This window comes from Aegilops tauschii, chromosome 7 (genome assembly GCF_002575655.3).
Source record: "Aegilops tauschii subsp. strangulata cultivar AL8/78 chromosome 7, Aet v6.0, whole genome shotgun sequence".
NCBI classification, from domain to species: domain Eukaryota; kingdom Viridiplantae; phylum Streptophyta; class Magnoliopsida; order Poales; family Poaceae; genus Aegilops; species Aegilops tauschii.
Genome location: NC_053041.3, coordinates 168472755 through 168478754, shown reverse-complemented (window position 1 = coordinate 168478754; position 6000 = coordinate 168472755).

Here is a 6000-nt window from a genome sequence, read left to right as displayed (position 1 = left end):
TTTTTGCAGAAAACCCCCGCCCTCGCCCTCGCCCTCTCGCTCCGCGCCCGCCTCGCCGCCCTCGCCCTCGCCCTCTCCCTCTGCGCCCGCCTCCATCTCCACCCCGCGCGCTCCACGAGGAGTCGGAGGAGCCCCTGCTCCCCAAGCCAGCCGAGGTGTTGGACGCGAACGCGCTCCCGCCGCCGCCGACGGCGAGCCCGTTGAGGCCGGCCTGCCCCTGCATCCCGCCCTGCCGGTACTGCGCCCACATCCTCTGCTCCTGCGCCAGCAGCTCCTGCTTCCTCTCCATCTCGGCCATCTGCACGTAGGACGGCGGCGGCACGGATAGCGAGGCCGCGAGCGGGTCGCCGCCGACCGCGCCGTCGGGGCCCGGGAGCGCCAGGATGTGGGTGGCGGGCGCGCCAGGGAGCGCCACGCTGCTCGCGCTCCCGGACGCGGCCTGCGCGCGCGCGTGCTGCCGGACGGCGCCCTGGTCGTACATCCCGTGCAGGAGGAGCGGGTCCATGCCGCCGCCCAGCGCCGCGATCTGGCGCGACAGGCTGCTCGCCGTCTCCACCAGGGCCAGCTCCCAATCGGCCTTCCCCGGCGGGGTGCAGGAAGGCGAGCGCGAGCAGCACGAGGGACGCGCGGCCGCGGAGCCGGAGAAGAGCGCGGCGAGCAGGGCCGTGCCGAGCCAGAAGGCGCGGAGGTGCGGCGGGTGGGCGCACGCCGAGGCGGCCCCCGCCTTCTCCGCCGCGACGGTCCCACGCGGTCGGAGTCGAAGGGGCGCGCGGCGGTCGCGGATGACGGCGACGAGGTCGGAGAGGGCGGGGGGGTCGCGGAGGACGGCGACAAGGTCGGAGAGGGTGGGGCGGGTCCGGCGGAGGAGGTCCCCGGCCCCGGGCCGCTGCAGGAGCTCGTCGATCGCGGGGCGCACGGCCGCTCTCCAGCGAGGCGACCCGGCGCGGATGGAGTCGGCGGCGGGGCGGAGCAGGGCGGAGGCGCGGGTGGCGGCGGCGCGGAGCGCGAGAGCGGATGCGGCACCGAGGCGCGCGGCGCCGGTGACGAGCCGGGTCCACGCCGTCATGGCTGCGGGCGGGCGGGCGGTGGCTAGGGTGGGGAAGCGAAGAGGGGGAGGAGGGGGCGCGGCCGGGCTTGGTTGGTTGTGTCGTGTGTGGGGGAAGAGAGGGGCGGGGGTTTTCTGCAAAAAACATGCCACGTCGGCACCTGACGGGCGGGCCCCGCTAGTCAGATACACCGTCAATACGTGTTTATACGCAGTTTAGACCTATTTGCAAAAATTTAGAGCAATGTTGGTACTGACACGCAAAAATTAGCAATCGTGGTACCAATCTGCATGTGATGCCCGAATTGTGGTACTTCTGTGCAATTAACTCTAAGCAAGAAGATTGTTTACGAAGAAACAATAATAAAAATTCATATTCTGATACATAACTCCAAGATTTGGTGGATCTGCTTTTGCGTATAAGAAAATATGTTAAGATCTAAAATACCAAACTAGTCTCACGTAAGTTTTTGTTTTGACCCTGCAGCAGTCTCACTTAAGTTACACAACTAATACTCAAAGGAGGAAGTAGTGTTATTTGGGATGAACATTAGCACGTTGATTTCAAGTAAAAAGCATGTGGACTTGCACTACCTCGGTTAGACTTCGCACTGTATGGAAAGGTTGGGCGCGCTTTGCTGCGCAGTCGGTGTTATTGAATTCCTTAAAGCAAACTAATCACTCTTTTTCAAAATATAAGGTGTATTACTTTTTTGAAAAGTTAAACCTTCTAAGTTTGATTGAATTTGCGGAGAAATATATCAAAATCTATAATATCAAATCGGTATGATTAGATTCATCATGAAATGAATTTCCATACTTCTTTTGTTTAATATTGTGTCTCTCGATAATGTTGCTCCGAGCTTGGTCAAAGTTAGAGAAATTTGACTTTTCAAAAACTAATACCCCTTAAATTTTGGAACTGGTGGAATATTTAGTGGCGGGTGGGAGAGATGATGGAGTTTGTTTTAATTTTTATTTATAGTGTGGTGATTTGATGGGCCTTTCATGGTGTGGTTCTGTGTTATTCATTAACCAACATATATTTATATGGGCAAATTTCTGCGTTGGTGGTTGCATGTACTATATTGGTGCTACAATATCACATGGTGGAGCTTCTATTTCTAGGTGGTGGGAGGGTGCACGAGATTGGTATGTTCTTATAGGCCGGTTGATGTCAATTGATTTGAAAAACTGTCGACCTGGTCAAAATCATAAACCAGATCCAATTAAATACCTCAATTGAATGAAAGTGCTTCAAAATTAGAAAACATAGGGAATTAAAAGAATTGAATGGGAGAGCTCCTTCAGAGATTGTTGACCTGGTCAAAATTGGATGACCTAACTCTAAAATAAAGATCTCAATTAATTATGATACCTTAAAAATTAGGAAGCAGTAGTATAAAAGAATTGAACCAGAGAGCTTTGAGATATTGTTGACCCGGTCAAAATCGGGTGACCCAACTTCAATTAAAGACCTCAAATGAACGTGGGTTCTTTATAACTAGTGAGCGTAGTGTTATAGTGTTACGGAGGATTAGTAAGCAGTAGTGCAACGTCCGGGTAGGTGCGGATAGGCATGCCGAAAGAATTCTCCACTCACTGTTTATCTCGTCAAATTATCTGCCCAGTCGCACATGCTGCGAGTACGTACGCGGTATTCAAGAGAAATGCAGCTGATCAGTTCTCTTTAAATAGTGCGATACCTGAAGAGAATTTCAACCATCTCACAGTGCTAACCTTTGCAGCACAATCCAGCTATCCACATCGCTATTTCCAAAGTTAGTTTGTGTGAACCGATCGGAAATCAGAATGATGAAATCCTTTGTTGTGCCGGTGATCCTGATGTTGGCGATCACGGCGCTCTTCGTCGGGTCGAGCTCGGCGCGGCGGTTGGGCGGCAATGTGCAGACCGGAGAGTCCGCTGCCGGCGTAGTCACCGGCGAGTCCATCCTCCAGCTTCTCCAGCGACTGTATCTGCAGAATCTTCAGGGGCCGTCGTGCAAGACGAACAACCCCAATGGTGGATGCCCGCCCCCACCTTCAGGTTGAGGGGGTCGGGGGTGGCTAGCTAGCGTGAACTGGCAGGCCTACACATGAACTTGGTTTATACACCGCTGGTGCTTTTTTTTGCAGGATCATCGTTGGTGCTTCATACTATAGGTTATTTGATTTAGTTTCATTTAACTTGGGTATTGCATGGTTAGTTCCATTCTTTTATGAATATAATTTTCCGTAGTGTATGGTGGTGGATTTTTTCAAGTTTAGCAGTAGTTACTGTCGGCTTTTGTATTTTTGTTAACCGCGATATGTTCGTGGTGAACTACAAAGAATCATATGTATCGGTATATAATTATGATGACAAATAAAGAATATATAAGAAGTTTGACGTCACGTCTTTTTCAAAATTTAGTTATTGAGAATCAACTATTGTTTAGATAGTTAGAAGAATGGTTGTACCCAGCCAAACAGGGATCGGCCCACACGTTTGATGTTCGGTATGCAATAATATGCTTAATTCTTAAATTCACTATATACTCCCTATTTTGGAGCCCTCTCGTTCAATTAAGGCATATTTGTTTTTTGATTTGGCTCATGATTTCGACAGAGTCAACAATTTTCTAGGTGACCTATTTCCTTTGTTTTGGACCATGCTTCCTAATTTGGGAGCTCACTCACTCAATTGAGGTATTCAATTTACAATTTGGTTTGTAGTTTTGACTGAGTCAATTTCGATTGAGGTGTACACTTTTAGATTTGATTCGCCATTTTGGCTAAGTCAACCATTTATCAAATATATCGGCAGCAACCAGCCTATAAAAACACATCGATCCCACGCACTCTCTCATCACCTGGCAAAAAAAGTGCCAACATGCGACATCATAGGACTAATGTACTACATGTGGTCATCAGCGCAAGAAAATATCCCACATATGTGTGACTTGATTAACAGATAACACAGAATCATATCTCCCGAAATGGCCCAACAAAATACCGCATGGAAAAAAAATACTCGGCCATCTTCCACACGGGCCATGAAATAAAAAAAATATGAGAACCAATTGTTGGCCAAGCAGGCATGGCGCCTTCTTGAGTCTCCGGGCAGTTTGTGTGCATGACTTCTGTTGCATGCAAAACACTACCCCAATGGGAATTTGATGGACATGGTTTTTGCTGGCAACGTCTCTGCGGTGTGGCGTGGTATCGAGCATGGTCTTGAATTGCTTAAAAAAGGTGATTATTTGGAGGGTGAGTAATGGTACTCAGATTCGTACTTGGCGAAACCTATGGTTCCCGTGTGTCCTTCCTTCAAACCGATCACATTGTTGCTTGAACCGAGTTTTTTAACTTTATGGATGACAATGGTATTTGGAATACTCAACTGCTTAATGGGCACTTTTGGCCTATGGATGTGCTGCAAATTCGTAAGATTCGTATGTCTCTGAGACAGCAAGATGATTTTCTTGCCTAGCATCCAGAGAAAAGTGGTTGCTTCACAGTTAGGAGTGCCCATCTTATAGTTATGCAAAACCATCAGGAAGCCTTTTCTAATGGTGCTTCTAGTGCTCAACCCGATGATGGTACACAGCCGATTTGGAACCTTATGTGGCAAGCCGCTGTCACGCAATAGATGAAAGTGATGGCATGGAAGGCGGCAACTAGTGCCCTTGCTACCTTTAAGTGCATGCAATATAGATACCTTCGAACACGTGCAACTTGCCCGCTGTGTGGTGTCGAAGATGAGAGACCCTTCCACGCTTTGGTGGCGCTCAAGGAAGCAGTGCAGCTATGGAAAGGAATGAGGAGGATATGGCTAATCCCAAGCAACGAACGTCTAGTAAAATACTGGGGAGGAATGGCTTCTCAATGTGCTAGCAAACTGCACTGAGAGGGTACGTGACATGGTGTTGATTTTAATATGGAGAGTCTGAAATTTGTGGACCGATTTATTGCATGGAAAGGACCAAGTTCCGGTAAAAAATTGTAGTCGACTTTTTGAATAGCTATCTGTACTTTATATGGCATGCAAAAAAGTGCATCACGAAGGAGATGATCAAAGGTAATATGGTAGAGGGAGAGGGGTGGTCAGAACCCAGGAACAAGGAAACTGCGGCAGCCAGACCATGGTTTGTTCCTACTGTGGAACGGGTCGCCCTTGCGGTCGACGGTTCATTCTCCTGAGGCGGGACTGCGAGTTCAGGGATGGTCCTCAAGAATCCAGATGGAAGCTTGATCTTTGATGCTTATCGACGCCTCTTCTTCTGCAACGATTCCCTTGAAGCGGAACTACATGCAATAAGGGAGGGTCTAGCACCAGCTTTTGAGCCATCAGACCTTCCCATGGTAATCCAATCTGACTCTTCGACGACACTTTCTTCATTGTCCTCTGATATTCTTGATCGATCGGCTTATGGTCATTTAGTCTCAGAGATTAAGCACCTCTTAGTTGGTAGAGAGTTTTTCCCTGTGGAAATATCTAGAGATCAAAACAGAGTAGCGGATCCCGGCGAACCATGTGAGAGTAAAGTGTAGCACGGCTTGTTGGCTACATAATTGTCCACCTTGTATCGCTGAGATTTTGCCAGCTGGTCCTCTGCATCTATGGAATAAAACACTTTCACCCCGTAAAAAAAAGATGCAACCAAGCGCACACAACCCTTCTAATATTCAATAATTGTGCCGTAAACTAGTGCCTAACAAACATGCAACTTAAACCTCGCCTAACAAGCAAGCATGAGGGAGTAATATACTCTGTCATAGTCCTATTGTCCTAACAAGATGCAACTTTATTCAGCGCAATCCAAGTCAAGTATCAAGCCAACAGAATCTGGTGGGGGGTCTTTCGTGGCCTCGACCCGCTAATGTAGGGAAATACAATTAATCTAGGACTAGTATGCATGTCTTGATTGACCAGAGCAAAGAAAAATGAAATTTTCATGCTGCAGAATATGTGT